This window comes from Pristis pectinata, chromosome 10 (assembly GCF_009764475.1).
Source record: "Pristis pectinata isolate sPriPec2 chromosome 10, sPriPec2.1.pri, whole genome shotgun sequence".
Classification (NCBI taxonomy): domain Eukaryota; kingdom Metazoa; phylum Chordata; class Chondrichthyes; order Rhinopristiformes; family Pristidae; genus Pristis; species Pristis pectinata.
The window spans coordinates 15,949,368-15,962,997 of record NC_067414.1 but is presented as its reverse complement, the minus strand read 5'-3'; positions in this window follow the sequence as shown (position 1 = coordinate 15,962,997).

The window sequence follows — 13,630 nt, the reverse complement described above, 5'->3', positions numbered from 1 at the left end:
ATGGTGTTCAGCATTTTCAATCCAGTGAGTTGATGCAAAGTTATATCAGGAGGAAACCATTGGATTTACAGTATATGTTCTCAAGACTGGCTCCCTGTGATTCACAGCTGAGAGCTACTTCATGCATATACATTGGCAGGAAACCACAGCTGAAGCAGTACTCCTGCCAGTTTCGACTCATCCTTCTGCAACAACACAGCCAATGTTAATGAGAAGAGTAAAATCAACAAAAAGCAATCATTTCCATTTGTTTCAACCCAGTGTTGCGGAATATTCTACTTTGGCACAACAATGTTTCAGCTGCTTCTGTGTAAAATCTGGGTGGACCTTGAATCCCAGAGTCACGGAGGACTTTGACCAGGGTGAAGGGGAAATAATGGGGTAAAACTTGGAGCAGATTCCATAATCAGACTTCTGCCCTTTCTCAGCCTGGTGATTATTAAAGGCAGGTATGTAATACTTACACTCATAAATGCACAAGGTAATTTAAGGCAAGGTAGAACAGAGAACAGTACGGCACTGGAACACATCCTTTGGCACACAATGTCTGTGCCAAATTAAACTAATTCTTTCTGCCTTCACATGATCCATATTGCTCCATTCCCTGCATGTTCATGTGCCTGTCTAAAATCCCCTTAAGCACCACTATCGTATCTGTATAATATGGAATTACGTAACCTGGCATACTCCGCTCAATAATTATCTGTCTTTTTCTCATCCCAAGAAAATTCTTTCCCCCCATTCCCCCATTTCCCTACCATCACCCCACTTCCACTCCCTCTGCCACCCCGACATCTCCCTCCCTCTGTATCAGCCTTGAATCTGCCTTCTGATCTTCCTAGAAACTCCACTGACTTAATCCCCTAACTATTCCCAGGATTCTGATGGAGTTAGGTTTGTAAGCAAGGGAAGCTCACAAGTTACATTCTACCATAGTTGGACCCATTTCCCTACACCTGCAGCATTAGAATTCCAGTGGTTAATGTTATTCAGTTGTTTGGAGCCCTTCAAATGGACTGATCTCCCTCGTAATTCCTCCATAGGGTGAGTAATGGTTCTTGATTTTAAAAAAGGTTAATTCTTCCTGTCTCTGCTCTTTCCTCAGTCAATACCATCAGAATGAATGGGTGATTAGTTATTCACCTTGTTGCTGTTTGTTGAATCTTATCACACGCTAAGTAATTGCCACATTCTTTTAAATAGCATTAGCGAGTACTTCAAAGTCGATCATCTTCTTGTGAACTAGTTCAAGCTTTCTGTAAGATGTTAGGAAGCGGTATCTTTTTTACATCTTGATAGGTTAATTGGCCACTGCAAATTACCCCGCTTGTAGATGAGCAGTATGAGAATCAGATGGAGTTAATGGATATGGGTAAGAGAATAGATAATGCAGAAGTAAATGCGATTGATCTGAGAGGCAGCATAGACTCAATGGGCCAAAAGGCTTCCTTCTATTTCATGAGAAATAATAATGTAACACAGTAATAATATGAAATGGTAATATTCCTCAGAGCTTATCCTCGCCTCAAGGCAGTGAAGCTCTTCCACTTGTAGTTACACTTGGTTCCACAGAGAAGCCATCCCAGAAGATGGCATTGACTGACCTAAGAAGATATTCAAACCAGGAGGCAGCCTTGAACTCTGAAAGGTTACACCCCATGTCACTGCACCAACATTTCCCCCAGTGTGTATTAAGTTATAATATGACTGAAGCTGTCTGGAAGAGGAAGGAATCTGTAAGAAGGTGGCAGCTTGATGCATTAAAGGGACCATGTGGTTTCTGGCCAATCATTCTTAAACAGGTTTCCCTGTTGGTATATCTTTTGCTGCTGTGTTTTGTGGAATATAAATTGGAAAAGAATGACATATCCTTTGCCATTTCCAGGCAATTGCACAGTAAATTCAACGATTCAGAAGCAGCTTCTTCCCCTCTGTCATCGGATTTCTGAACTGTCCCTGAACCCATGAACACTACCTCATTGTCCCTTTTATTTTGCACTATTTATTTATTTTGTAATTTATATTTTTTTGTCTTTGCACTGTACTGCTGCTGCAAAACAACAAATTTCATGTCATATAGGACAGTGATAATAAACCTGATTCCGATTCTGAATTATGCAGCCAGCTTTCTGCTGCGCACTTGTTTCAGTGCTAAGGGAATGACTGCTAGTGTGTGCTTTATTTCAGAAGCCTTCCACTCGGGAGTTGGTATACATCCCTTCAGTAATGGTCTGGGATTTTCTATGTGAGAATCAGGAATTAAGGGAAAATGAAATGATTAATAATATTCATGAACCAGTGACAAAACCCATGACAACCATCTTTTTTATGATTCTCTAAAAATTGAGCATCCTGTCTTTTGAGCACTATTGCATACAGGAGAATTAGCCTCAGGCTAATAATTTTAAAAAGTTTTGAAAGGCATTTTTGAATCACGCCAGCAAAGCTGGCATGCTGGGATCTCTGGGCTAATTTACTGGTGTTAAAAGAGCATGGTAGGTCATCCTAAATATTGTTTGTGGCAGTTACACAAAGATAGATATGTTCAATTATAGAGCACTGTGGGGTTTTCCTGTGCAATTCTAATATCATTGTTTCAGCACAGCATTCTTTGTTAATTTATCACAGCTGTCAGCACATAGCATTGATAAGAGACATATGTAAGCATATATATAAGCCCATATATAAGCAACACTCTTCCAGCCACTGGGGAGTGTTGCCAGCGAATGAATAGATTCTGCAATAATTGGATGTGATGTGGGAGAATGTTCTCATGGGGTCAGAGGCCCCTGGACTATCTAGTGAAGATTGTAACCCAGAGGAGCCAAGTTCTTTGTTCAGGAGGGCTGTGGAGATCCTTGAGGGCTAAAGCCAGTCACTCCAGCAGGAGGTTGCCAGCAAGGTCTTGAAATATTACATGAGTGTGAACAATGAATGCCTACTCTTTGGAGAAGACTACAATTCGGGAAAATCCTACCTGCTCTAGTGGGCTGAAAGAGTCCTTGAGCATGGAGTATATCTTCAGTGCAGTAAACTGTGCAAGGTGGCAGAGATCAGCAGAAGCAGCCTGGAATAATTCTGAGGCTGAAAAGTGGAGAGTGATCTCCATGGCCCAAAGCATTCTCACCACTAATGTAATATTATAATTATGGTTATAGAAAGTCAAGATCTGGAAGAGTCCAATTTGAGTGCCGGCCCATTAGATAGCACAGTTTCAAGTGAAACTGGGTTAGCAAAAGTCAAAGTCAAGTTTACTGTCACATGCACAAGTACATGTGTGCACAGGTGAAATGAAAAACTTACTTGCAGCAGCATCACAGGCACATAGCATCATATAAGCAGCAATCACAAGAAAAACATAAATTAAACATAAATTATACACAATTTTTTACAAGAAAGAACACAATTAGAACAAAAATTTGAGTGCAAAGTAATCTAAGATGCAAAACTGATAGTTCTTTGCATGTTTACTTTCAGATTAGTGAGATCAAAAATCTCACTGCTGATTCTTCTGCAAGTTGCACAACAAGTTGCAATGTTGACATTTGGGGTAGTTTTATCCTGAGGAAAAATAGTGCTATGTGCAATGAAAATCCCATCAAAAACATAATGGCAAATATGGTACAGATGCTAAGGCACCAAGAAAAATGCTGTGCTGAGGGTTGACCTGATTTTCAACAGCACAACATTGATGTTTGGGAGTTGTGTGAATGAACTTCTAATTCATTGTGCATGAAAGTAATAACCATGGGAGCATATAGCAGAGATTTCTCAGGGAAATATGTGAGCAACTAGAGAGTCATATTCAAATGGTAAGATGTTGTCAAGGATAATAGACACAAGAATATGAGCATTTTATATCTAAATATTTTATTGAGGACCGAACATCTGCACTAAATTTCTATTATTTTACATAAAGTTTGAATTTTAAAATAAAAGCAAAAATGCTGGAGCCACTCAGCATGTCAGGAAAATCCATGGAAAGAGAAACAGTTAACATTTCAAGTCTTGGTCTGATCTGACAAAGTGTCCCAGACATTAACCGTTTCTTTTACCACAAACGCTGGCTGACCTGCTGAGTATCTCCATCATTTTCTGTTTTTATTTCATAGTTGCATTTTTTTTATTTTCTTTTACTGTTGGATTTTAAAATGCTGTTCTATAAGACCCAAATTCAAGTTGTCTCTCTTGAAATGTGAAGTGGTGTTGTGGAAAATGCAGTAAGTTTTACAAACTCTGCCCGTTATGCACATTTGAAAACTCCAGCCAGTTTAACAATTGTTGATCCTGCTCTTGTGACTATAATTATGTGATATTTCAACTCAATCATTAACCCATTTAATTGAATCACCAAACATCCCACAAAGGAATTTTTTTGGAATTCATTAACTAAAGCATTACTGGAGAAAATTAAAATCTGTGAGGATTTAACCAGTTCTACATGTAGGGCAAAAATGTGTAATCCTTTCTGTAAATTTCCCATAGTGACGTAGGGGTCAACAAGCTGTTTCTTACGTTGGTCTGAAGCTTTCCTCCTCATTGTCAACCATACGGCCAGTTATTGTACTATTGGCAATCTTCTTTGTCATGTCTGATTTATTTAAGTCTTAATTATTAATATAGTAAAGAGCAAGGGTCTGAATACTGAATCCTGTGGAACCCCACTGTTAACAGCATTCCTGTCACAAAAGCACTCATCAATTTGCCTCTTCCTTAGATCCCATGGAGTTTTAATTTTTTGACCAGCCTGCCACCTGGGACCTTGTCAAAAGCCTTGCTAAGATTCATTTAGACTACATGGACTAACACTGCCCTCATCAACACTACTAGTAACCTCTTGATAAACTTACTCTAGTCAGACATGACTTTCCTTTAACAAATCCATGCTGTCTGCCTCTGATTAATCTGCACCTTTCCAAATGAAGGTTTATACTGTCTCTTAGAATAAATTCCAACAATTGGCCAACACTAACGTTAAATTACTGCTTTATCCCTTCCTCATTGGCAATCCTCCAACACTCTGGTACCACTTCTATAGTCATTGCGGATTGAAAAATTGTAGTTGGGGTCTCTGCAGTTTCCTTTTTTTCCCTTCAACAGCCTGGGATATATTTCAAACAGGCTTAGTGATTTATCCACTTCCAAAGATGCTAAATCTGTTCTTTTTCTGTGTTTATCCCATGGAAAACTTCACACCAGTTCTCCTTAGTTGTAACAATGGCATTATGGAAGAAGCTTCAAAATATTAATTAAAAACCTATATCCAACTAAATTATGATTGAGATCCTCACAAAAATACTCTGACACTCCTTGAACCTAACTAAAAATGGTTATTAGGCAATTCAGGAAATCTGTGCCCTATGCACCTTTTGCATTGACTATCTCCCTTAATATTAGGGTAACTGAGATCCTTTACATTCCCTACTGTAAGCGCCCTTATGCATTTTCCCTTTCCCAGAGATTTGCTCTTCTCTCTCATTGGACTGTTTGGAGTTCTATATTGCATTGCAAACAGTCTGATTGTGAGGAAGAGGATCCATGGGTTTTTGCCTGCACTTTCAGCTTCTCCAAAGCGCAGGCACTCAGAGACCGCATCCATGCTCTGCACAGAGATCTCATAGAGTCATTCAGTCAAATTGCATGGAAACAAACCCTTCAGCCCATCTTGCCCATGCTGCTCATCAAGTACCAATTGATATCACTCCTATTTTCCAGTACTTGCCCCATAAGTCTTGATGTTTCGAGTGCTCATCCAATCTTAAATGTTGTGAGGGCACCTGCCTCCACCATCTCCTCAGGCAATATGTTCCAGATTCTATCCACTCTCTGGGTGAAAAAAATTTCTCTGCAGATTCCCTCTACATTTCATACTGCTTACCTTAAACCTAAGCTGTCTGGGCACAAACACCTCTGCTGGGGGACAGGCAACTATCTATCCTGGCATCCTCCTGCCAGGAGTGCCCAGCTGCGGCACTGGAGAGTCTCCATGGAACGTGCCTCCTCCACCAAGTTGTCCAAATCCTTCAGACCTCTGAATGAACTTTCCCACCCCTGTATCTGGAAGCGTATTGCTTGTATAGTGGTCTGTCCCTGAAGAGGCGGCTGTAATGATCGCACCTGCAATGCTATGTTGTGAAGACAACACCTCGAAAGAGGGTGCTAAAACGACAACCGACAATGGCTGTTTCAGTGTGAGTTCCACAGGGAAACAACAATGCTGCTGTGTGAACCTCACAATTAAAATTCTTGTTCTTCATGTGACTTTCACAAGCAGTATGATCATGATCCACAATGCCAAAAACAGTGTGGAGCAATTCCTAGACCAGAGCATGTTTATTTAATCAGTCTATTTATAAAGAGGACATAAAACATCTGACAAAGGGTCTCCAACCTAAAATGTTAACTGTGTTTTTCTACTGATTTTGCCTGACCTGCTGACAGTTTCCAGCATTTTCTGCTCTGATTACAGATTTCCAGCACCTGCAGCTGATTTAACTTTCATATAACATTCGGAGATTTGATGGCTTTTTAAACATTGAAAAACAGTCATTCCACTTTCTTATGCAATTGTTTTTTTCCACTCAGCTTGAAGTGCCTTGACTGTTGTCATAGAGACAAACAAAGTAAAGGCTGGTTGCTTGAAGGAGCTGAGCTTCAGAACAAACTAGGAATTAAATTGTGTTAACTTTTTTTTGACAGAGTACAAACTTCTTGCAAAGCAACCCTATTGATTAAAATAAGTGACTGGCCACTGTTCTCCTCCACAGGCATGCAAAGTGCTTCAGGGTCTAATCATTTCAAACCTTTAATGCGTTACATCAATCTGTTTGAGAGCAGGGAGACTGCTGAGGGGATGTATGATTAGACTCCCATCACTGTACCTAGGCTGAAAAGGTTAGAAATATTTCAGAGGAGACTGCAAGGCAAGTTACCAGTTTTTATAAAGTGCTGCCCTTGGAGAGGGTTATCACTGTTCAGATAATAACTGAAAACCTATACATGATGTTGCAAACCAAAAGATGATGCCCAACTGAATCAGGGGATTAATAACAAATGAAGCCACGTCTGCTTTCCAGTTGTACCTCATTACGTTGGCAGTTTGGTAGAACTGCTGTCCCTGAGGTCAGGGAGGGACAAGCTGGTTGGAAAGTGGGCTTCAGCAGATCCTTCCATTTGTTGGCGGTGAGAGGCCAAGGCATGTGCCCCAATTACACTTCGACAGGCCAAGAATCAAATAGTGTTAATAGACGTTCCCTCTGTTCTCTCCATCCCTCCCGCTCTCTGTGATTTAAAAATCAGATGTCCAGCATCTACAGTTATTTGTTCCAATTGCACTTCAGCAGATCTTGCCCCTCCTACTGAGTGAAGGTGCTCCCACAGTCCAGTTGGGCTTATACAGAATTTTAACTAGTGGTGAAAGAATATAACATAACAAGATATCTTTATTAGTCACATGTACATCAAAACACACAGTGAAATGCATCTTTTGCTTAGAGTGTTCTGGGGACTGCCCCCAAGTGTCGCCACACTTCCGGCGCCAACATAGCATGCCCACAACTTCCTAATCCATACGTCTTTGGAATGTGGGAGGAAACTGAAGCACCCAGAGGAAACCCGTGCAGACACGGGGAGAACGTACAAACTCCTTACGGACAGTGGTCGGAAATGAACCTGGGTCGCTGGCGCTGTAATAGCGTTACGCTAACTGCTACACTACCGTGCCTGCCCTCTATATGATATGATATATTTCCTCACCGTGATATTGTGCGACTTGAATTGAAACCTGCAGATGGGATATTCTCATGTCCCCCTAACTGGTACAAGAAGCAACAGGGTGTCTTATCAGAGTGTGTGGTATCAGAGGGGGAATGTTTAGAGTGGTGGATGACATGCCAAGCACGTGGGCTGCTTCATCTTGGATGATGTCAAGCTTCTTTTCGATTTTTGGCAAATAAAGAGTTTTCCCACATGCTCCTGACTTGTTCCTTAGAACGGCTTTGGGGAGTCAAGAGGTGAGTCCTGCATAACACAATTGCGCAATTTTAGGGTAATTACATTCATAAAATAGGTCCAGTGCAATGTAAAGGCCTATTAAGTAACTGCAAGATTTAATCCACGTATAATACCTGGAATAGCTAACCAAAAGAGTTTACCCTTCATCTATCCAGTTACATTATCAAAAGCTGAAGCAAAGATAATTATCCTCAGGTATCTGCTCCTGTTTGGGTACGTAAAGGGAATAAATCCTTATGCACAAACGGTGAGATGTGAGAATGTCTAACACTGGACCTCTAGCCTAACCTCCCTAAGCTAGTAGGTGGCAGCAGGCAACTCACTGGTGAAGCATCATGGTTGTTTCATTTGGTGTTGTACCCACCTTCAGGGAAAGGGGCACAAGGAGGAGATCAGGAGATAGCCAAAGCTCAGTGTTAGCCATAAAAACATATAGCTCTATGTGATGTGATCTCAGTCCCAGTGAGTCTCTCCTGAAGGTATCGCCCATTCAACACTGACCATGACTTGAGGGGCAATCTGAAATATAGAAGATAACAAAGGGTTCAAGAGAACTGGAGGAGGGAAAATGCTTGGCATCATCTGTGTATAAATAAGAGTTGATATCAAAAGGGGTTGGGGAACTCGAGGCCAGCCCCTGGTGATTGATCAGCATAAAAGAAATAATTCATCATGTTGACAAGGAGGACAAGGTCAAATGATGCTTGGACGTCATAATCAAAATTGGGAATGTTCCCACCTCTGCCCAGCCCACACTTGGTGATGTAAAGTGGCTGGAAGCTTGATGTAGGGATGTGGACAGAGGTTGAGCAGAAATCGAGAAATTAATGAGACAGTTGGAGAATTAAAGAGGAAACAGAGTTGGGAGAACTACAGTGAATACGTCTCTAATGTGCCTTTTTGTGCTTCTGAACATTCTGGGCCTGCGAAAGAGTCTTTCCTCCTCTCATTTATTATGGGGATTTTTTGAGTACAGTACGATGACAGGTTGTATGCAGGCAGAGCATTTGACTGACATTGGAAAGCAAAAAAAAACTGCAGATGCTGGAAATCTGAAATAAAATAAAAAATTCCAGGGATACTCATTAATTCAGCAGACATCTATGGAGAGAGAAATAGGGGTAATATTTCAGATCAATGATCCCTTATCTACAGAAGGGTTAATCACCTCAAATGTTAACTCCTCTCTCCACAGCAGCTACCCGACCTGCTGAGTATCACCAGTATTTTCTGTTTTATTTCTTTTGACTGTCACACCTGCACTTTTCAGCACAGTCCACTACTGGAACTCTGGCTGATATTCCTGTGTTGTTTAGTGGGACTAAACAAATAATACCACAAAGGTTATCAGCAAATGCAAAAACAGAACAAGCTTATACTGAAGGCCCCTGGCTGTCAATACTTTTCCTACCTAATGAACTGCTGTAAACCTCATTGAAGACATTTATCAATGTGTAGTTTTGTTCTGAAAGTTCTTGATCCACAAAGCCCCTTGCCTGGTCTCAACCCTCCCTACACTCCTTTCTTTCACACTGTTTTTGCTGCAATGTTTACTTCATGTATACATGTATACATATGATTAATAAAAGAAGCAGACTCTCCGCGAAGCAGTTTATATTCTGAATTTGTCTGCACATATCTTATCCAAAGCATCTTGAAAGAGAACACCTGCAGTGCAAGCAAACAAATGCAAGGCTCGGGTGGTAATATATTTGTGCATCTCTACATGGTGTAGAATACCTTTACTCTTCACTCTTTTTTCTCTTCTCAAAACTAATTAAATAGGACAGAGTGATTGAATCAATGTTTTCTCTGAGCTTATCAATATGCAGGAGAATCAACCTTCCAAGGATGCCTGATTCATGATGGAGTTTGTCCGACTGAATTCTGCTTCACTGACGGTGAACCATGTTGTTACATGAGTGGTTAATCTCATTGGAACTGACCTTGACTCCCATCGCAGGTTATTTTAGGAAGTTAATGTGCATGCAAGGGGGTTGGGACAATAGGCTGAAGTTCACCCAAACAGAACAGATCTGCTGTTGGGAATTGGAATATGTATTGTTTTGTATCTCTGTGTGTCAGGGTGGGTTCTGTGGTGCTCCTGCAACACAGGCAAGGTCGGGAGCCCCAAGGGAGGAGGCAGAGAAGTACTCTCACTTAAAGACTGGACCTCCACAGTGACACACGTCCACATAACACCTTCACACTTCCAGACATCTCTTGATGAACAGCATTGCTTCAAGGACTGGATCTTGGGTGAAAAGACCTGCCTCTCCTTCCGCCCATACATACCCCATTAACCTCTGAAGAGCATCGTCACAAGAAGGCCGCAACGCCACCAGGATTATGGTGCCTTTAGCCTTCTCAAGGTGAGACTCTGCTGCCTGCACCAGCCCAGTGTACTCCCAACAGATCAGCATACTTTGTGCATCCTGCACATCATCGCAAACTTGGGAGCTCAGCCCTTGCCTGAGGGACCATGCAAGACAAGGAAGATGACGATGATCCTGAGAAGGAGAAGGACCAGGATGCCACAATTACCCTAGTATGTACATCTCACAGTGTGCCCCAGAGGCAGGTTATATCTGGACAAGCAGTTAGAAGTATTTTAATAGCTAAAGGATTTTCATGAGGACTAATTAGCCTAATTAGGGACAGTTAGCATAGCTTTGTGCAGGGCAAGCCTCACTAACTTGATTAAGTTTTTTGACAAGGTGGTGAGGGTGATTGATGAAGGTGGAGCTGTGGATGTTGTCTACATGGATTTTAGTGAGGTGTTTGACAAGGTCCCTCATGGGAGGCTCATCCAGAAGATTGAGATGCATGGGATCCACGGTGAATTGGCTGTTTGGATTTGAACCTGGCTTGCCCGCAGAAGACAGAGGGTATTGGTCAAGGGGACTTATTCTGGCTGGAGGTCTGTGACTAGTGGTGTTCCTCAGGTATCTGTACTGGGACCTCTGCTGTTTATGATGTATATAAATGACCTGGGTGAAAGTGTAGATGGGTGCATTAGTAAATTTGCAGATGATACGAAGATTGGTGGTGTTGTGGACAGCGTAGAAGACTGGCAAAGGATACAGCAGGATAGAGATCAGTTGCAGATATGGGCGGAGAAACGGCAGATGGAGTTCAACCCGGCCAAATGTCACGTGTTGCACCTTAGGAGATCAAATGTAAGGAGATAGCACACAGTTAATGGCAAGACCCTTTGTTGATGAGAAGAGGGATCTTGGGGTCCAAGTTCATAGCTTCCTGAAAGTGGCTACACAGGTTGGTTGATAGGGTGGTAAAGAAGGCATATGGCATGCTTGACTTCATTCATCGAGGTATTGAGTTCAAGAGTCAGGAAGTTATGGTACAGCTTTATAAAACTTTAGTTAGGCCACATCTGGAGTATTGCATTCGGTTCTGGTCGCCTCATTATAGGAAGGATGTCGAGGCTTTGGAGAGGGTGCAGAAGAGATCTACCAAGATGCTGCCTGGATTAGAGGGCATGAGCTATGAGGATAGGTTGGACAAACTTGGGTTGTCCTCTCTGGAGCAGCAGAGGCTGAGGGGAGATCTGACAGGTTTATAAGATTTTGAGAGGCACTGATAGACAGCCAGTTTCTCCCCAGGTTTGAAATGTCTAATACCAGAAGGCATTAATTTAAGGTGATAGGGAGTAAGTTCCAAGGAGATGTGCGGGGCAAGATTTTTACACAGAGAGTGGTGGGTGCCTGGAATGCGCTGCCTGGGGTGGTGGTGGAGGCAAATACAATAGGGGTATTCAAGAAGCTCTTAGATAGGCACATGACTGTGAGGGAACTGGTAGGATATGGATATTGTGTAGGCAGAAGGGATTAGTTGAGTTGGGCATTTTATTACTAATGTAATTGGTTCAGCACAACATTCTGGGCCGAAGGGCCTGTTCCTGTGCTGTATTGTTCTATGTTCTATGACACCAATCCATAATCACACTGCATTTCATGGCCTTCACTTCAATGTGACTTTATGTGCCCAGTAAAACATAAACCATAGAACCATAGAACAATACAGCACAATAAAGGCCCTTCGGCCCACCATGTTGTGCAGCCCTTCAAACCACACCTATGACTATCTAACCCCTTCCTCCCACATATCCTCTATCTTAAATTCCTCCATATGCTTATCTAACAATCTCCTGAACTTAACCAACGTATCAGCCTCCACCACCACCCCAGGCAGCACATTCCATGCACCAACCACTCTCTGGGTGAAAAACCTCCCTCTGACATCTCCCTTGACCTTCCCACCCATTATCTTAAAGCCATGTCCTCTTGTTTTGAGCATTGGTGCCCTGGTAAAGAGGCACTGACTGTCCACTCTATCTATTCCTCTTAATATCTTGTACACCTCTATTATGTCTCCCCTCATCCTCCTTCTCTCCAATGAGTAAAGCCCTAGCTCCTTTAGTGTCTCCTCATAATCCATACTCTCTAATCCAGGCAGCATCCTGGTAAATCTCCTCTGCACCATTTCCAACGCTTCCACATCCTTCCTATAATGAGGCAACCAGAACTGGACACAGTACTCTAAGTGTGGCCTAACCAGAGTTTTGTAAAGCTGCGTCATCACTTCGCGGCTCTTAAACTCGATCCCACAACTTATGAAAGCTAACATCCCATAAGCCTTCTTAACTACCCTATCTACCTGTGAGGTGACTTTCAGTGATCTGTGGATATGAACCCCCAGATCCCTCTGCTCCTCCACACTGCCCAGAATCCTGCCACTTACCTTGTACTCCGCCTTGGAGTTTGTCCTTCCAAAGTGTACCACCTCACACGTCTCTGGATTGAACTCCATCTGCCACTTGTCAGCCCAGCTCTGCATCCTATCAATATCCCTCTATAAGCTTCGACAGCCCTCCACACTATCCACAACACCACCGATCTTTGTGTCATCTGCAAACTTGCTAACCCACCCTTCCACCCCCTCATCTAAGTCATTAATAAATATCACAGAAAGTAGGAGGTCCCAGAACCGATCCCTGTGGGACACCACTAGTCACAGCCCTCCAATCCGAATGCACTCCCTCCACCACAACCTTCTGCTTTCTACAGGCAAGCCAATTCTGAATCCACACTGCCAAGCCTCCCTGGATCCCTTGGCCTTTGACCTTCTGAAAAAGCCTACCATGTGGAACCTTATCAAACGCCTTACTAAAATCCATGTAGACCACATCTACTGCACTACCCTCATCAATCTTCCTGGTCACCTCCTCAAAGAACCCTATCAGGCTTGTGAGGCAAGATCTTCCCTTCACAAAGCCATGCTGGCTGTCCCTAATCAGTCCATGATTCTCTAAATGCTCAGAGATCCTATCTCTTAGAATCCTTTCTAACAGCTTGCCCACCACAGACGTAAGGCTCACTGGTCTGTAATTCCCTGGACTATCCCTACTACCTTTTTTGAATAAGGGGACAACATTCGCCACCCTCCGATCCTCCGGTACCATCCCCGTGGACAACGAGGACTTAAAGATCCTAACCAACGGTTCAGCAATCTCCTCCCTTGCCTCATGAAGCAGCCTGGGGAATATTCCGTCAGGCCCCAGGGGCTTATCTGTCCTAATATTTTCTAACAACTCCAA